The sequence below is a fragment of the Anthonomus grandis genome, chromosome 2, assembly GCF_022605725.1.
Source record: "Anthonomus grandis grandis chromosome 2, icAntGran1.3, whole genome shotgun sequence".
Lineage (NCBI taxonomy): Eukaryota > Metazoa > Arthropoda > Insecta > Coleoptera > Curculionidae > Anthonomus > Anthonomus grandis.
Window position 1 is genome coordinate 17,038,692 of NC_065547.1, and position 21,454 is coordinate 17,060,145.

At 31.8% G+C, this 21,454-nt stretch overlaps 1 protein-coding gene and 1 non-coding gene across 2 annotated transcripts in view; one reads left to right on the forward strand and one right to left on the reverse strand.

Moving 5' to 3' along the window:
• The window catches only part of LOC126733619 (scavenger receptor class B member 1), a 154,179-nt gene that overhangs the window by 38,809 nt on the left and 93,916 nt on the right, over positions 1-21,454 (forward strand). The window lies entirely within an intron of this gene.
• Trnad-guc (transfer RNA aspartic acid (anticodon GUC)) lies at positions 10,974-11,045 on the reverse strand. Its single transcript has one exon. It is a non-coding gene; the product is annotated as a tRNA-Asp (tRNA).

The window sequence follows — 21,454 nt, forward strand, 5'->3', positions numbered from 1 at the left end:
ATCAACATTCTTTTTCCGGAGAATAGGATAGCTTTTACTATTACTAACTTTTATATAAACAATTCTTCTGTCAAACATATAGATTTCTAATTAAAGAAAATAGTAATAATTTTTTATTGCAAAAAAAAAACACTTTTTCAGAATAACCAGTAAAAAACTAAAAAAGAGTCATGTGGCTTGAATGCAAACGTTCCTATTTACATTTGAAGGTCTACAGTGACGTAAGAAGGTACATATTACCATATTCACATACACTCATCTTTTTAGCTTATTTTTTTGTTAACTTATCAACAATCTGAACACACGTGAACGGATTTTTTATTCATAATTTTCTTTAAAGGTCAATAAAGAAAATTTATAACAAAACAAACTAAATAAATAGACCTTAAACTGTGGTATAAACGTGAAGGTCTTATTCAATTAAATAATAATTACAAATTTTGTTAATTGATTTTATTTTTAACCGCAAACCAATGTCCAAGGAAGCTATTTTATTCTTCTATACTGGGTGGGACGTTTGGTGATGTATGTCACTATTAAAATGGTCCACCCTCTATATCAAACCGCATTCAAAGAAATAACGTCTATAGAATTATTATTACGAAATAATTTACCAGTTCATTAGAGATTTCTCTTACGCTTGGACAAGTAATTTGTATTGCATGTTGTAAATATGTGGTGACATAACCTAACGCATTCGGATGATAGATGGTTTTGGGTCAGGTGTATTCTAGAATTTGGTGTAAGTAAAATAAACATTTTCGCGTTTAAAACAAAACGACTCTGGTTTTATGTTTTATACAGTGGGAGAAAATCCTGAAAAACTTCTTAACTAAAATTGATATTTTCTTGAAATGTTTAAAAAATATATTTATTTTTATTTTTGCAATAAATGCTCCTTTAATGTACAAAATTAAAATCATCTTAGAAACTCCTGCCAAAAACGAACAGGAATGGAGTTATTTGCATTTTTCGGCGGTATTTCTACTGCCTTATGCTGAGAAAATGCCTTTTTTAAATAAAAATGCAGAGAAGTATGACTTTTCTGAAAACATAATATCCCAGTTAGATCTCGGGAGGAGGTGGGTATAGGAAAAGTTTACATTATGTGCCTGCGACACTTATATTTTGTGGTACAGCTCTTCCGATGAGTCTTTTTTTGTGTTTCAAGGGTCTTATAAATGGGATCTCGATTGAGGGTGCTCTAACTATACAGGATCAAGCTTCTTGGCTCAATCATAGAGGAGGAAATGAAAGTTTAAGGAATACATAAAAATATTCCCAAGAGGATTACTTCTGTTGTTATGCAGTGAGGGTAATAGCCCAGTTACTTAGTCCACAGGTTGGTAGCTAATTGCAACGCAACGTTGCATTGTTTCGTTGTCTTAACCATAGAGACAACCCCGTTTTACACCAATTTGAAAGAGATTTTTTTGGTTGTTTTCAACGTTACGTAGTGAGTACCCTCTAACTTTCTAAACGCTTTTGCAAAGTTTTTAGAGTTACTGATTTTTGGACGGATGGACGCCATAACGACAGAAAAAATTAATTACTTTTTTAACGATAAACTAAAAGATAACTCTGGTAGGCAGCTACTCCAAAACTATAGCCTTTTTAATCCATCTTTTGAACAGTCCTTATTAATATTTGTTTTGTATGTAGATTAATATAGTGAATTATATGGGTAATTTTATACGTCCGTTTTGAAAGATTTACAAGCACTTAATTTATAAACGGAACATAGTTTACTGTGAAAAGATGTTATTTTAGCCCTAAATAACATGCGCCCCCTGAATTTATAGCGGATTTCGAAAAAAAAATAATAAGTTAAATAAGGAGTTAATAATTTTTTTTTATTGGTCGTTGTCCCTGGTTGGCAAGAGGAAGGATGGATAGACCTAACCTAAAATTTTAATATTTCAATTATTAAAATTTTATTAAAAATTTTATTAAAATTTTATTAAAATATTATTGTTTGCAGTTTGTTGCGCGTATGCAGCACGTTTTTTTACAAACTTTAATAAACAAAAACTTTAACTTTTACAAAAAAATTCATAAGCTCTTCGAAAACTCAGAATGTAATGTTAACATTAAATTCTGAGTTCTCATTGCGGCTGGTACTATATAAATCCTAAAAAATAAAACTTTCTAAAATTTACCATTGTTTTCAAACTGGTTAGTCTCTTGAGTAAAGAAAGGCTATAAACTAGGATATATGAAGGAAACCATTAAGGAAACTATGAAGGAAACCATTTACAAAAAGTAAACCCAGTATTTTAAACTTTAAATATGTAAAATTTAATACAAACCTTTTCACTGCTATCTCCCGCCACTTCAATTGATTCTATAATAACCTAAAATGATTGGAATACATAAAGAAATATTGTCAAAAGTCTGGAATACAAGAAAAATGGCTCCAAATAATAAGAATCCACAAAATAACTGGAATATATAAATGTGAAATGAAGAGCCTGAAATACAATAAAAATGACTTAAAATCCAAACAATATAGAAAAAATTACCTTAAATGACTGGAATACTCAAAGAAATGATCCCAAGATAATCCGAGATCCTAGGAATCCAGAAAAAATAAGCTTAAAAGAACCAGAATACAGAAACGTGTGAACTAAGAAGCATGAAAAACAACAAAAATGGCTCTGAATCCCTGATAAATATCGAAACATGAGCCCAAATGCCTGGAATCAATAAAAAACAGACTAAAAAAAATTACCCTAAATCCTATTTAAGTTTGATGGAAGACAGTTCGAGCATTTAAGGAGGCATTAGTTTTATTTTAAAATCGGTAATTTTTGTTATTATGCCCCTACGCGTTTTTTTTTTTTAATTTTTTGAACAAAGAATATTTCAATTATTTAAAAATTATTAAATTAAGACATTTTATCATTGAACCTTGAAAAAAGACAAATAAATAACAAAACAATAAATATCGGTGTAATATCGTCTTATTAAAATTATATGAAAACTAGATATTCTTTCTTCGATATTTCAGGCTACGAATAAGATATCGAGATACAGTTTTCACTGGCCTATTTAGCTATCATTTCACTAACTTTTTTGTAAATATTGTGAAATGTTAGTCATATTATTGCATTTAATTTTTTAGAGAATTTTGCAATTTTCTGTTAATAGGTCAAAAAACGCGCTCTAGCAGCATTACTAAGAACTAGACATATCACAGATATGACCAAGTTTGTTAAAATCCGTTCAGTCGTTTAGGAGTTACAGCTATTTCTTTAAAAAAACATTGAATTATCCCCCACCACTTTATTTTAATAGATACGTCATAAAGTGTTAAACAAAAATTACTCGAGTAGAGCTCAGCTTTAAAAAGCATATATTTTTTCGTAACATTTACTGGGTAGATTTCAGTGAAAAATCACTTAAAAGGTTTAAGATGGCGGTTACGCCCCCTGGCGACCATCTTGAAAATTTAAAAATATTTTCCACGGTATTCTTTTGGTAACTTTAGTTATAAAAATTTTTACCGCAAGTCTCTACGGCGAATAGTTTCGAAAATAGAGCACTTTGCATTCTTATCTGGCCACCCTGTACACGTCTGCACGTCGTTGTTTTAAGTGTAAATTACTACTGCTACCATCTATAGTAAAAAAATACGTTGTAAAAACAGCAGAGTTTTACAACAGTTGCGATACGTCGAAGTTGGGTCGAAAATAAACGTCGTTGCAAAACCAACTAAATTTTGCACTGAACATAACGGTGCAACTAGTGAAAATAAGAGTAATCTCAACTTAGGTGACTACAAATTGTTACTTGGGAGGTCATTTTGCCTTGATTGAGTCTTAGATCTGGAATCTGTTTTTGGGGAAATTCTAGCTCCTATCTTCTGGCCTTGCTCTTCATATTACAAAAACATACCCTTCCCTTATTCTTCCAAAAGATAATTCTTGTGATTCTCACTGGTTTACAGATATTATTAATTTTATGTTTCATTTAGTGGGAGAAAATCCTGAAAACCTTCTAGTAAAAATAGACAATTTTACTAGAAATTTATCGAAAATGTATTTATTTTTACAATCGATACTGTCTTTATGAACAAAATTAAAATTGTTTTGCATATTTTCCTTAGAACATTGAAAGGCTAGAATTAGTAAAGAACAACTTTGTTTGAGTTCAACATGTGCACAGGGACAAGGAGGATCTTTTGTTTACAAACAAATTCATCAATTTTCTGTTGTCAAGTTTACACGCATTTTCAAAAGACCAAATTTTCAGCTATATTTCAACACATATAATAATATTAATTTAACTTATTGATGTTAGATTTTGGATTAAGAATAAAAGGTAGGAATAGATATTTGTTATTCTAAGCGCAAAAATATCATCTTAAAAGAAAAAAAAATTAACATTCTTATCCTTAAAACCGCTTCTAAAAAATTTGAAACGTCAACCCCGCAGGTAAAAGCTGATGTCATCTTGACAAACCGCTTTGTATGTTTACATTCGGAATTTGTGAAGTTCTGTGTTTTTTCTTTAATTTTTGGTTGAAAAAGGAAAAAGAGTGAGTCACTTCAGTGTTTTTGTGAACTTTTAAAATAGTAAAAACTTGTGCCGTTTGTGCCGCACCATGGGAAAAAGGCGATTTAGGCCGATCTTTTCACAAGTAAATAACGATATTGTCATAAACATCATGTCAAGGGCCAACCGTTGTCATAAACGTAGAATAATAAAACCTTAGTAAAAAATCAGGTTGTTTTTATAGGGTGCCTTCGGGAAACCTGCAGGTGTGTGTGGAATACTGGAATAGTCTATTGTCATATGTAACTACTCTATATGGTCCAGTAGTTTTTCTTGGCGATAGCAATATTGACCACAATGTAAAAAATATTGTTTATGACTGTTTTATATCTTACGATTTTAGACAAACTAATAAAAAAATAAAAAGGATCACTGCTAACACAGAAAAAATTATAGACGTGATCTACACAAATAACTTTGATTATGTAACTTCTTCTGGAATACTTTTAGCTGACCTAATATCTATATAATATAATATATAGACCTAAATATACGGGCTGCAAAAGCATCCGCCCAATGTGGTGACTTATCGCGATTTTGGGAAGTTTAATGGTGATCTTTTTTCTGAGGATCTGGGAAGAGTGTGTTGGGATCAAATATTCTATATGCCTGATATCGAACAAAAAAATCAATTATTTAAACTATCAAATATTGAAACTATTTGATCGGCACGCTCCCCTTAGGACCTCAAGAATTACAAAAAAGAGTTGTCCTTGATTAACGGATACAATAAAGGCAGTTATGAAAAATAGAGACAAATTTCTAAAAAAATATAAAAAGGATAAAAATCTAATTGACTTTAACACATACAAACAACTACGTAATGCAGTTGTATCGCTATTAAGGCGTGAAAAAAATGCATTTTTGGAATATTGTGAGACTAACAAAGATATAAAACAGCTTTGGAAAACTCTTAAAAGTATGGATATTCAAATTAAAGATAAAAATGAAATTCCTATCAATTTAAAAAAACCCAATGATATAAATCAATATTTCTCCTCAGTCTTTAGTAACTCTCAAAACTGTACAGAGCATGCCGCGTTTTTTAGGACTAATAAATTAAATGAAAATTGTACTTTTCACTTTCAACTTACAAGAAATTGTTAAAATAGTAAGCAATCTTAAAAGTAACGCTGTTGGTTGTGATAACATAAACGCAAAAATGCTTAAATACTGTCTTCCTGCTATATATGTATAAGCATATAACCCATATTATTAACTGTTGCTTGGAAAGTGGTTACTTTCCAGAATTGTGTAAAATCTCGCATGTAACTCCTTTACCTAAGATCAATAATCCCGAAGCATATTCGGATTTAAGACCCATTAGTATACTTCCTACAATTTCCAAAATACTAGAAAGGGTAGTATACATATACAGCTTTATGAATATGCCTCCAAAAATATTTCTCTGCAGTCTGGCTTTCGAAAAGGATATAACACAACGTCCGTATTATTAAATGTAATAGACGATATTTATAGGTCTCGCGATGTAAACAAAGCTACAGTCTTAATTCTTTTGGATTTTTCGAAGGCTTTCGACACTCTGGATCATGATTTGCTTTGTGCCAAGCTCGAATACTATCTACTAAAAAATGCTTAGCTTTAACTTTTGGTCGTGCAAAGCACCGAGAAATGATAGAGAGCATTACTAATCTAAACATAAATTCTGAAAAGCTTCCATATGTGAGCAGTGCTAGAAATCTTGGGCTTATGGTTGATAATAACCTAAATTTCCGCGAACATGTCTCTTTTGTTACTAAAAGATGCTATGCCATTTTAAGACCACTATATAGTAATATTCACATAATTAACCATAAGTTAAGAAAAAAGCTCTGCGAAAGTCTTGTCTTTTTCATCATTGATTACTGCTATTTAGTATATTATACCTCTTTAGATTTACTTACTAAAAATAGATTGCAGAGAAATAAAAATACTTGTTGTAGATTTGTTTGCGGAGTAAGAAAGTATGATCATGTTTCTGAAAAACTGGTTAAGTTAGAATGGCTTAAAGTTGATAAATTGCATATATATGCCTATTCAATTTTTATATACTGACTAATTCTTTCCACATCACCCCAATATCTCTATGGGAAACTTGAATATCGCTATAATGCCCAAAACGTTGCCTTAAGATACAGTCATAGATTTAGTATACCTTGTTTTCGTCACGCATTTTTAGGAATAGTTTCTCATACATTGCTCCGTCTATCTATAACTCGCTAAATGACAACTTTAAGAATATGAGCCTATTGAAGTTCAAGAAATCGATTAAATCCTTTCTTCTTTCTAGTGAAAAGTTACTACCTGCTATGTGTGTTGTATTACTTATAATTATTGGTTGTTTTAAATATGTGACTCACGAATATTGGTCACGTTAAAAATGTTATTTACCTGCTTAATAATATTTTATTTTATAAGTGTTGTTGTATGTTAGAAATTTAATTTTAATCTTTCGCTTTTTTTTATCATGTTTCTCTATGTTAGACTTAGTTAATGGTTAAGTAGAGTAGCTATGTAAAGCTAAACTTCGCCTTTTTTGTCAAACATATATGTTTACAAGAATAAAGACATTTATTATTATAATAATTATTATTATTATTAATATTATTATTAAATCAATAATAATTACAAAATATTTCATTTCCATAAAAATGCTTTTTATTAGATAAGTACCTTTATTCTAATGAAGTACGTTAAAAAACGAATAAAGAGTTCATAAACAGTAATATTGTTTATAATTTAAAGCATAATCTATTAATAATAAATATTTATCCTGTGAATATTTTTTGACGACGTCACTGGTAAAGATTGCTTGTGTCCGTGTAATCAACAATGCGATGGAGCGGCGTTGCCTTTTTCTCTAATATAGGGACGTTATCTACATTTATTTAACTTTGAAAGTTGACTTCTTTATAGAGTATTTTATCGTATTTTATGAAAAAAAATGCTTCATATTTTATTTAAAAAGAATAGTATTATTTTGTGCCTATCAAAATAAGTGGCAAATTTTTATGATATTATATATGTTTGATATTATATGTGTTTTCTTTTGCCATTTCTACGTAAGCATTTGACATAATTGCATCAGGGATGTTGCAAGCAAACTAACGGCCCATAGTTGCATGGCGATGCTAATTCTAGCCTTTCAATGTTCTAAGATCCTTCACTATGGAATAGAGTTATTTGCATATTACTGCCTTATGCAGAAAAAAAGTATTTTTTGCAGTAAAAAATTATATTTATTTTTTGTATAAAAATCTATGGGTTTAAATTCTAAAATTAAATCCTAGAAAACTTCTAAACAAAAATGAAAATTTTTTTTCAAAAATATGGAAAATGTATTTATTTTTATTTTTGCAATCGACGCTCTCTTCATATACAAAATTAGAGATATTTCACATATTTTATCAAAAATAAGCAGGAACGGAGTCATTTACATTTTTTGGTATATTTACTGCCTTATACCCTGAGAAAATGCCTTTTTTGCAGTAACAAAATTATATTTCGTTTTTGTATAGAAATCTATGGATTTTGTGGAAAAATTATTTTCTTCAGTTAGTAGGTCCAAAATAAGAAATATCGAAACTGTGTTACAAAAAATTTCAACAGCAAATTAACAAATTTTGTTTGTATTTTTTTATGTCACGATTATTCTTATTTAGAGAGAACTTTACAAAAATCATACAAAATAATAACTTTTCTGTTAGTTTTTTCGGCTATATTTTTAGATTAATTTAAACCTTTATGCTATTGGTGGGTTTTTAGATTTTTTTAAAAATAAAACCTTTAGGATAACTTGTGTAGATTCTCCATTGTTAAAATGTGATAAATATGATCTTGAAATTTCTTTTGATGTGGTCTGTGATAATACCAATTTTTTAGATTTTGATTATGTTGATAAAGATTTTAATAATGCGAATAATACTTTAATTAATCAATATTGAGGCACTTATATACCTTACTTACGGAGGTCAATCGGGCTCTTAGGAGTTTTTATGCGGTCATTTATTGTTGTGTTGATTTGTTTATACCAAAAATGAGATGTAAAAATACTAAGTTTCCAAAGTCATATTAAGTTGATTTAAAAAATGAAATTTTTAGAAAAAAAAAATCTCGTAAAACATATAAACATCTAAAAATTTGTATGTCTACAATTTTGGTTCTTTGCTTTATAAATAACATATCTGAAGTTTTTATGGAGTGTCTAATCCTGCCATCTGAGAACATTTTAGTAAAATGTTCTTAGAATGTGCTGAACATATTCCAGACATCTGACATAATGTGAATATACAGATCGTGTTTTCGTTCGTTACTTATAGGAAACCGCATAGAGGCGAAATTTTGCAACGTCGCGCGTGTACCGTCAGGACGGGATTAGTAAACATCTGACTTTCGTGGGAGTTGAGTCGTTTGGCGACAAAATGTCCCAAAATATTACGCGAAAATCCAGGCATTTTTAAAATATTTATTCTAATGCGGGTTTTACAGACCTGACAATGTGTACAACCCGCATAGAATTGTTATCTTAAAATGTTTAATGTGCTGTGTTTTGCATAATGAAAATTAAAGCGTTATTCTAATAAAAAATAAAATATCAACTCTGATAAAAATATACATAATAAAAAATCAGAAATAAAAGTCTAATAAACAAACTTAACAACATATCATTTTTTAAATAAAAGGCTCAAATAAACCACCTTCTTTCGCTAAACAAAAACTTAACTTATTGTAAAAGCTATTTCGCACCTCCAAAAGAGTTTCAGGTAAAATGGAATTGGCACCTTCGACAATTTTATTTCGCAACTCCTCTAAATTTGTTGGCCTACTAAATTCATGCTTGTAAATGGTCTGCTTAAGGTAGCCCCACAGATAAAAGTCATTTGGAGACAAATCTGGAGATCTAGGAGGCCATTTAATATCGCCAGTCCCACTAATAAGGCGGTTAGGAAAAGTATTTGTTAAAAATTCTTTTACCCTAGCCGCGTTATGAGCAAGACAGCCATCTTGCTGAAAATAAACCGATCCCAGGTCTACATCAGGTAGGATTTGAATGGCAGGAAGAACTTGGTTTTGCAGCAACTCAAGGTACTTTTGGGCGTTTAAAGTGCCATCAATAAAAAATGGCCCTATAACATTGTCGCCCAAAATACCTGCCCAAACATTTAATTTCTGAGGATACTGGGTACAAAACTGAAAACTTCTGTGCTCGTTTTCCTGAGACTAATAACGAACAATGGAAGGATTGTGTTTGCCATATAATGAAAAAAAAAATTTAATCAGAAAACAAAATATTTTTTATAAAATATTCGTTTTCATTTGCCTTTTCCATCATGGTTCCACAAAATTCCATTCTTCGCCACTGGTCTTGAGGAAATATTTCCTGAGTTTTTGAATACTTGAAACATTTGTACCCCCATATTTTTTCCAGATACGAGCAATAGTTTTATTGCTCATTCCCAGTTCCTCTCCAACACTTCTAGTGTACCGTGTCGAATGAAGTTCTAGGGTACTGCAAACCATTTCTTCCCGCCGTTCTATATCCTGGACCACTTCAACAGGTGGTTCTTGACGTTTTGTGTGGCATTTTTTACAATCTTGAAGACAAAAAGATGTCTCAAAATTTGTAACCACATTTAAAACCGTTTTGGCACAAGGAATCGGTCTATTCTCAAATGTCACTGAAAACACATCTCTACATTGTACTTTCTAATTGCCTCTATAAAACCATTTAATTAGTTGAACTCTTTCGGAAGGGGTATAAACAGCCATAGTGAAAAAAACATGCAAATAACGCTCAAAAATTATTAATGCAACGTGCAGTAACACAGCAAAGTGAGATCTGCTGACTCCCGGTTCAAAAAATAAAAACGAAAAATTCCGCCGCCTGCAAGCCCCAACCAAGCGGTGTTGCCATTATTTTGGGTAATACGTAGCTCACGATAACACGATCTGTATACCTTACTTACGGAGGTCAATCGGGCTCTTAGGAGTTTTTATGCGGTCATTTATTGTTGTATTGATTTGTTTATACCAAAAATGAGATGTAAAAATACCAAGTTTCCAAAGTCATATTAAGTTGATTTAAAAAATGAAATTTTTTAAATTTTCAAAAATTTTTAGAAAAAAAAAACATCTCATAAAACATATAAACATCTAAAAATTTGTATGTCTACAATTTTGGTTCTTTGCTTTATAAATAACATATCTGAAGTTTTTGTGGAGTGTCTAATCCTGCCATCTGAGAACATTTTAGTAAAATGTTCTTAGAATGTGCTGAACATATTCCAGAAATCTGACATAATGTGAATATATATTCTAGTAATGTATATTATTTACCCGTTTTTTATCCAAATAGTTTTTTTTAACTTATTGAATTTTAAAAAATCTAACAATGTTAAAAAAAAATGAAAAAAGTTCTCTCCGGCCGGGAATCGAACCCGGGTCTCCCGCGTGACAGGCGGGGATACTGACCACTATACTACCGAAGACTTGAGAGTACGTTCAAAAATCCGCGTTTTCAGCAAGTTTTTTTCCTAAATTAATTTTATAAATTATGTGTGTTTTCTAATGTTACATTGTGTTAGGCATATGTATACACGATAAAATAACGTATGTACATAAAACGTTTTATTTGTGTCCTAAAATTATAGACCCATTAAGGACATTTAATATTTTGTTAACTGCGTAAATATGAAAAACTTAAAAAAACGCAAAAAAAATAATTTATTTGATATTAATGACTTTTTAAGCGACTTTCAGAGACCTATTTTTCGAACGTATTCACAAGTCTTCGGTAGTATAGTCTCTTTATTCATCATAATATTTACATTGTTAATCCTATTCTAAGAACTAACATATAAATAAAAATATTTACATTTTCATATGTATAAAATATCGCAACCATCGGCACCCGACAAGTTTAAAAAGTATAGTACTGGTCATTGGTGGCTCGATCCAGGCTGTGATTGTGGGTGTGTCTTCTTCATGTCCTCGATTCTGCGCAGTATCATATTGCTCGTGGAAACTGCGACAGAATAGCTACATTTATTGAACAAAACTTGCAGCTCTTTTGCTCGCACACCTAGTGTTGATAGAATGGCGCAGAATTCTTTGCGGGCATCTGTATTGAGGAGTTCCCCATAGCATCCCACCACAAACACTCCCAGTTTAACTGGACAATGGTACATAGTTTCCAATTCTGTGATTAGGTTGAGATCTCGTTGGACCGTCTTAAAGTTGGAATGGTCAATTTTCATCACAGAGTTAATCGCGTATCTTGTGAGTTTTAGCTGCTCTTGGTCCCTGAGGTTCTGGATGTGGGATACTGCTATCTCCAGAACAATGATTTCCTCCGGATTAGAAAGCCTCACCACGATGTCAGGTCTGTTGTGGTACAGCTTCTTCCCCGTAAGCAGCTTATTCCCAGCTTCGATGCGGACTGTTCGGTTGCCTCTCTGGAAATTACAGTTGATGGTCGCTTTTCCAAAGGGCAGATCTCTTTTAACCTCTTCCGGTGCCTCCAAGGAGTTGACCAGCGTCTTGATGACCCAATGGACCACAAAATCGTGTCTGGTTGTTGAGGCGCGGGTAGGGTACGCACTTGCTACGTGGTAGGAGTTCTCCACAGCATTGCATCCCTTCTGGCATCTCTTACGATTGTTTGGGTTTGCACCCAGGCCATGTAGCTGTTCTTCTGCTGCTGCCATTAGGACACTTAATCTCCAGCTATCCATGTTTGGAGAATGATAGGCTGAAATCTGGATATCATTCTCCTTTAGGAGGTTGCGGGCATAGAGAAGATTGGCTGACCACTCTTTTTCCATCTCCTGTTGGAATTTTGCCTTGATTTGTTTTGTTATATCCTTACAGCATTTTTTATAGTCCAGCGAATCATCAATAGGGGCTTGGCATTGGTATTTTTCGAGCACGTACTCAAAATCTGATAATGGGTTTCTCCATCCTGCATTCTTCAGGGCTTTGTATGCTTTGAGAGCCTCTTTCATCTCTGGATGCATTTGTAAATACACCCCTTTGTGTATGTATAGTGGTCAGTATCCCCGCCTGTCACGCGGGAGACCCGGGTTCGATTCCCGGCCGGAGAGTACTTTTTTACTTTTTTCATAAGACAAAAACAACACGAGTAGTAAATTAATCTCTTTATGAAACTTTTAATATTCTTAGTTTAAATATTTAGCTCGCATTTTGCTGGTATGTTCTGGGAAAGTTTCAGTTAAAACATTCCTGGAACATCTCAATTAAAATATAAGTGATTCAAATTTAATTTCATTATTAATTATCTAATGAATGAAATGTTTATATCTAAAAAACTTAGATAATAAAATGTAAATTTTTTTTTGCTATTAAGTTAATTTTTAATTTTATACCTATGTACAGGCAAGGTAGTTCAAAAATTACATTAAAAATTTATGGGTTTTAAAATTGTAACGTTTTTTTTGGACTAAATTAATTTTGTAAAACAATGTTAACTCAGTCACGTTTATTATTTTAATCATATGTATACAGTGCTTTCATTTCAAACCGATCCACCCTTAATAACTTTCTTAAAAAAAAACAAAAAAAAAACACGTCAAATTAGATATACAGGGGGATGTTTAATTATGCATTTACTGAAGTTCTGTCAATCACCTCCTCACCTCCAGCTAACCTCATTTTAATATGTCAAACGGGAACCCTCATCGTGTGATACATCATAGTAAGGAGCATAAAATTCTCTATTCAACGGTACCAAAAAAATGAAATCGGTAAATGTGTAAGCAAATAGTTAGCGAAAATGTCTAGAAATAATGAATATTTTATTTACATCAAACTTTGGTATTTTAAATGAATACGTAGTTGACGTTTTAGTTTTTTGATTATCTTCATTTCTTGTAGTAGTTTTTTTGCCAAGCTGTCCCCTTGCCTGCACAATTTTTTTTTCGCATTTTCCTTATGGTTTTGTAGTTTTTTGATTTTGTTTTCTGTTTTTACAAACAAGGGTTTCAGTTGTCCTCTTTTGCTGTTAAACATTTCTTGGTGTAAAAGCTGTCCAGCTACAAAGATTGCTTTTTTAATAGCATATCTCTTTGTGCTATCTCCCTTATGTCCGTTACTAATATCTTCAATTGTGTGTTGTAATATAGAGTTTATAGAATCTAAAGTTGCCTTGTTTTGCGGTCTGAGATTGAACTTTTGTATTTTTTGTTTTTTCTTTCCAGTTGCCATTAATTTTTTTTTTAATTTCCTTTTTATCTCTTACTGATCTTGACTTTACGGCTCACGAAGCATCTCTACAGATCTTTCTGGAGAAGTTGGTCCATCTTCCGGTTTACTGGAATATCAACTGTCGGTTGTTCAGGGGCTTGCGGTAACGGAGGGGTTCTTGGTGGGGGTGATGGGACTGGGACATTGGGAATAGGGTGCTTCTCTTCGTCGCTACTTTCTTCATCCCTAACATTCCGCATGTAGTACACGTTGGGATATTTTTCCCTCAGTTTAGTGGCTATTGCTTTTGATGTTCTTCCTAGAAAGGTTTACATAATAGCCTCTATTCTAGCACCGGACTGAGGTTCTTGTCTTTGTTTGTACATCCTCACAAGTCTTTTTTCTTCATTTGCAGTCCGCTTGTTGACTTTTGGTTCCTGCTCCGGATTATTTTGGATGTTTTCTAATTCCAAGTATTTCTTTTTAATGGCTGCGGCTTCAGCGAGGTTTGTTAGGTCTTCTTTAAGCAACACACCATTCTTCTCCTCCAAAATTCTCCTTAACTCCAATTCACGAGATGTGGGTTCACCGCGACATAATAAAAACATAAATTACTATGTCTATTACACTTAATAGTCCAAGTACGTTTTACACGGCAAAAACAATATGGTACCCGGTCAACGCGGAATGCCGCGACGGTCCAATTCTCACCGTGGTTTACACGAAAAGTACGCGATATTGTGAACTGCCCACACTTACACGTAAGTACTAAAGTCCGTAGGATAGTTTTAGCCACCTTTTACCCGTTTCTGTGGCGTAAAAATCAGTAAAAACCGGATTTTTCCAGAGTTCTCCACGCAAACATCCGTCGTGATCAACGTTCAAAGGTAGTATAGCGCACAGAACACAAATATAGAGAAATGTGTGTTGCCTAATGAACAGACAGAAATTCTGTTGACAGCTTTATTGACGTTGTTGACAAAGACGGGGGCATCCATCTTGGGTGGCGTGTGGCGAGAAATTTAAGCTTGATCTATTGCCTGGTATTTAAATTTCAAGTAATTTGCAGTTGCATTACAAAGTTGATACGTTAACTGACGAGTGATGAGATATATTTAAATAGAATTTCATTTTATTTAAAAAAAAACAATATGCTTATCATTTTAGAAATACCTACATTTAATTAAAATCGTTAATTTTAAATGTTGAGAAAAAATAAAAATATTGCATCTCAGACATCACTCATCACTTTAATCAAGAATTAACACATCAACTGAAATATTATTTAATTTAAATTTGGTTCTCAAGACATTGCTTATTTAAGATATTTAGCTATAGATACTTACCAAGAATTATAAATTGGCCCGATAGATATGGGACTAAATTTTAAATAAAAAAAAACAAAGCTAAATTGTCTTTTAAATGTTTTATTTTAAGATGAATTAAAATAAATTTAACAAAGGATTTTAAAATGCATAAAAAAGTTACAATATATTCTAAATGAAATACTGCAAACTGTAAGTATGGTATTAATAACACCTTTTATGTGAAATAGAATTGTTGCAGGTATAAAGCATATTTTAACTGAAAATCCTAATTTCTGGAGTTTCAGAAAAAAATTACCTGCTTTTTTTTGTTTCCATAAGTGTATAAAACATGATAAGAAATATGTAACAATCATACCTAAATAAAAAATTAAACATATATATTTTTTAACCATCTATACAATTGCAATAAAATAATATATATACACAAATTATGGAAAACAAAATATAAGCTCTTATAAAGACAGAAACTGAACCTATCTCTTGAAATAAATCTGGCTTTTCATTGTAAATAAGTTAATTAATAATGACTAGATATAACACAAATACATATGTACGAGTTAATATGCATGTTTTTTTCCATTTTATTTTTTTAGTATAAGCAAATAAAAACAAAATATGACTTTCGATTAGTCACAATCGGGTAAAGATGTCACAAGTCAGTGGGGTTGTCTCCAGTGAGTATGCAACATGAAACATAAGAAAACAGATTAAGACAGTGTATTGTGTATACAATATTATATATTCTATGGGGTTAAAATTAAATCTCCTAAAAGTATTTCATCCTAATGATCCAAAATACATAAGTTTTCATTATTAGTAAGTATTGATTATCACATTAGGTATGATTACCATTAAGGTTCTAAATAATACCGTAAAGGATTTGATATTAGTCCATAATTTTACTTTAAGCTAAAAATATGAATTTAATTATGGGTCAGTAAAAATAAAATAGGACTGTAAAAAGCATAGCATTTACTATCAAAATGTCTCAGGTAATTTAGATATTTTAAAAAATAAGATATTACATACTAAAATCTTAGCTAAAAAGTTAAAAAACAAAATTATTTTGATTGTGTAGGTGTAGGATCATGAGTATTAAATGGGAATATTCAAGATTTTTGTTTTTTTAAAGGCATTTTAGATTGTCAAATATTTTTCTGTTTTTTAGAATGCCCAACACTTAAAGATTGTTGTTGTGGTTTTGAAATTGGTTTTTGATTTTATACTTTAAATATTTATAAACCAACCAAAACTTTTTCTCTAAATTGATTAAATGATCATGGTTATCCATCCATAAATGTATATAACTTAAGGTGGATTAAGTCGATTAGGGAAATCAGTTTTTGAGAAGTATATGTCAATCTGTTTTCGTTAAATTGAACAAATAGGTATTGTGTTTATACTCCATGTGAATATCATTTCTACTTAAGAACCAGAAAAGTGTTTGGAGCAAACATTTTTAGTCGGACTTACATGGCAGACAAGATTTTTGTAAGGATGGATTCAATGGCAATTAAAAAAATTTATGATTTCTGTAACTGTCTGGGCAATTCCTCATATATAAACTAGTGAATAAAGGATATTTGCATGAATATCTTAATCTAGATGAAGACAAGGAAAAGGAAATACTTCATATTTTCCCAGTGAAGGTTCAAGAATTAAAACTTAATTGTAAAAAAAAAGTTAAATTGAGAACAGTGACATAGATATGTCCAAAATAGGATTAAATCTATAATTATATCCTAAAAAATGATAATACATCCAAGATACACCTAAACATTAATAGAAAACACTTAGGTATGTCATAATTGAAATTTACCTGTCTCCTGCTCTATGTAGTTGCACAATGATTCGATGTTGGCACGTTTGTAAAATAATGTATCAACCCAGACCTCAAAAAAACTACAAAAAGCTATAAAATTACTAAAAACCTTTAAATTGGAAGAAAATCACGAGGCTTGTTTTTCACCCAAAGAAAGCTTAAAAAAGACAATCGTCAAATACGACAGTTAAAATGTCACTATTGTCATATTTGATGTACGTCAAAAATTAGACATTCAGAATCAATTGGCCATCTTGGGTGGCAGACTATTCCGCCCCGCCACATTCAACCTTCATACCGGTGGTCTAGCGGTCAATATAAAGTCCAGTTCAGAGATCTATTAGAATCTCTGATGTGTCGCAGATGCCGCACTAACCAGTCCGTGCGCCTATGTCGTATTTATTGTCGCATGATATAAATGTTTAAATGACAAAATTTTATATTGTTTAAAATAATATCACAAGAAAATAATATCAAAAAATTGACCGCGGACTAAAATCCAAGCATCTTACAAATTATTTTAAACACTTCCAGCACTCACAGACTTCTCACCTCTTTTTAGACAATCTATTAAACAAAGATAAAACACCTGCGTTCTGGCGATTCCTACTTTAGGCTGTGCAAGTGATTGTGTATCTCTCTCTATCCCAGTGATTTTGAGAATTACGGGGCCGTACCCAAATAAATTTTTGGGATGTTTTTGTATTACTTTCGACGTCTATCTGGTCTATCGCCACAGATTTACAGAATATAAATAATAGTATTCTGTAAATCTTTGCTATCGCCTTTAAAATAGTTGTTGGATGGGTCTATCAGCTTTAATAGTTGGGAGGGGGGTCATGTGAGGTTATTAATTGATGGGTTTTGCTTTTTACACGTTTATGAAAGTCGAGAATTTAGAATTTGGCCTGTATTTGTCTGAATTTTTTGCAGTTATTACTGTGAGGAAGTGTGTTTTTTTTATTTGTTTGTGGATTTGTTTTGGTATTATACCTAAAGACCTTAACATGTTTCGACCCTGGGAAAATAGGCAGGAAAATTTGGCAAATGAAGAGGAAAGTGTTTGTGCGGGCTTATGGAGACCGTGGGTGCACAAGAAAGACAATAACATTTGTAACGAAAACAATAAGAGTGCGTTCTGAACAGTGATTCAGACTTATAGTTCTGATAGTTCACTTTCTAGTGTTGAGAAAGCAAAAAGAAGCAAGGGAAGTAGAAGTTACAGGGGAAAATCAAGCAGATTTAAAACGTAGTTGTTTAAGTACAGATGCCAAACAAATTTATCTCAGTTCAATCATATCTCATTTCTCAGTCTCAACCTTGCGGAGATACCTGATAAAAATTGGATTTAAGCTTAAGATGGTTAACAAAACAGCTGCTGTAATGGAATTATCAGGTGGTGTATAGAATATTTGAAGAAAATTAAAATATTTTGGGAGGAAGAAAGATCCATATATTATTTAGGCGACATATGGTATGATACATTTATGATTGATGTATGATTTTAATTCTCTGGGAAAAAGTTCCTTTTTTGCAGAGAAAATAAAACCATATTTTTATTAATTAAACAAGCTTAAAATTTTGTTTTTTACAGCTTACTGCCCCTGTTGTCCTTCAGCGACACAATAAAGACTGCTTCTTCTTCCATTCTCTGGAAAAAAGTCCCTTTTTTGCCATGAGGGCAATAAAGTTTAAAGTTAGGTTTTTTCAGCTTACTGCCCCTGTTTGTCCTTTGGCGATACAATAAAGTATATATAATGTAATGCTTTAGTATCCTTATGCTGATGTGCGAGATAAAGTTGGAATCCATAGCGGCAACAGAAAAACTGTTTCCTTCCTTAATGGAAGAAACAACTGCTAAAGAACAAAGGCAAAAAACAGAATTTAGAAAATTGTATTAACTCTTTGGGCCAGATTCAAAAGAGTGGTTAAATTTATAAAAGTATTTAGTATCCTCACTGTAGTTTTAGGATCCAGTATACTTAAAATATAGTGTTTTGTATAAGATTTTTAGTTTTTAGTTATCTCTCCTAATATGCACAATAACTAAATACTTATCAGGCAAACAAATTAATAAATATTACATTCAGGAGGTAAAGTGTGTTTTTTTTAAGAAGTAAAACTTGTGTCTTTTACACGCATAAGATATAGACAGCTAGATGATTTTTAATGTAAAAGTTTATTTTAAAAAATAAAAAACTTCCACTTTTCTGACTACATATGTTATTACTTTTTATCAAAAGAAGTTGGTACTAAATATAGAGATGGGGGTTTTCATAAGTATATTATTATAATATGTTATCATAATATGTATTAATTAAAAAAAACAATAATAAAGGACATTGAATATGGCAGCCAAAATCTCTATTAATAATCACCACCATAAAATTTGACACGGACTATTCGCGGCACATCAAAGATTCTAATAGATCTCTGAACTGAATTATACCTGCCTGTCACGCAGGTATACTGACCACTATACTGCCTGTCACGCGGGAGACACGGGTTCGATTCCCTGCCCTAGAAAACTTTTTTTTTTTTTTTCTTGACTTTATTTTTTTTTATAACAGAAAATACAAAAACGATACGAGTACTAAATTATTATCTTTATAAAGCTTATAATATTCTTAGTTTAAATACCCATAAACTTATAGCACGCATTTTGCTGGGATATTCTGGGAATGTTTCAGTTAAAACATTCTTGGCCCATCTCAAATACACTATAAATAATTAAAATTTAATTTAATTATAAATTGCCTAATTAATAAAATGTTTATACCTAAAAAAATATATAATAAGAACTTACATTATATTATATTAATTTTTTATTTTATACAGGGTGTCCAGAAAAAGGAGGCCAATCCACCGGCCACATATAGGGTAGACCAAAATAATGCGACTTTCGTTATGCCATTTTTTAATTGGGCGCTCGGTATTCAATATACAGGGCGTCAAAATGAGAAATAAAAAATCGTTTTTTTTTTTAATAAGTCGAGTGTTTCATAAGATATTAAATTAAAATTTGGTGTGAGGGGGTTTTTTGAAACGAGAAATTGAAATCCGTTCACGGATTTGCTATACCTCGCAGAGGGCGCCACCTGCAGTATATTGCATGTGTTAAAAATGCCAAAACTTTTTTGTACACCTGTATAATAAAGGTCTAGTAAAAAATTCTAATTATCCAATCTTTTCTTGTAAAAAAAGTATTCTTAGTAAATGTCGGCCTGAGAATCCGTTTATTAGATATCTTAATTTTAAAATCTAGATACATTTTAACAAGTTAACAAAATAAACGTAAATTATGTTTTCTAAATTAATGCTAAATTATTTATTATAATAAAATCATAAAATATTCAGCCTAAATTATTTGTTCAACGTGACCTCTATTTGTTTGTATACACATACGAGCCCTCTTTATTAATGAAAATCTAAGGCTTTGAAAAATATTTGGTTTCAACCTGAAATACTCTCCAGCTGCAAGGATTCTTTCCCTTAAATGATCCTCGTTTAAAAACCGGAACCATATACACAAAGTCTTTTATACATCCCCAGACTGAAAAATCCAAAGGTGTAAGGTCGGGCGAACGAGGTGGCCACGGAACAGGAGCATCTCGACCACTACCAATCCAGCGATTAGAAAATACTTGATGTGAATAGTTCCTAACATTTATAGCAAAATGAGCTGGAGCACCGTCGAGTTGAAACCAAATATTTTGTCTTACATTAAGAGGCAAATTATCAAGCAAATTGGGCAGTATTTCTTGTAGAAACAACAGAAATAATTCACCAGTCAAATTAGCTGGTAAAATGACAGATCCTAAAAGAAAGTTATCCACAACACCTGCCTACTTGATGATGTGTCTCAACTATGGCCCTAGGATTCTCTTCAGCCAATATGTGTGCGTTATGTATATTTGTCATGCCGTTTTTCGTGAACGTGGCCTCGTCAGTAAACAGAATCGCCTTTATAAAATCCACATTTCTATTATTCATTTCACATAACCATCTACAAAAGGCAAGTCTTCTCGCTCTTGCTTCTCGGGATCATCTTGTAAAAGACCCTGTACTTTTTGAAGATGAATTGGATAAAGTTGTTGACTCCATAAAATATGATGTGTCTCGGTTTTCCTAATATTTCCCACCCGTTCAGCCAAAACCTGTTTGGTGATTCTTCGACAATTCTTAAAATTTCTTCCCCTTGCCCTGATTGCATCGCACGAGATCCGCCGCAATTACCCTTTCGTCTTTCGCTGAAACTTCCAGTCTCCCTTAGGCAGTTAATCAGATTTAAAAAATATTTTTTTTTGGGATGAAATCGGTTTGGGAATGTCTGGGTATAGCGTCTAGCGGCTAAACTAGCATTGGAGTCACATTTTCCTAGTTAAGAATTGACAGGTATTTACCGTTTACAATAATATTTAAAACTGGCCTTCAAACAACATCAAAAACATATCCGCGATTTCGGAAAAGGGTACATTTCTTGGTCTATGAGCCATTATGGTTTTATAAGTTGTAAGAAAACACACCAAATACAAATATGTAATTA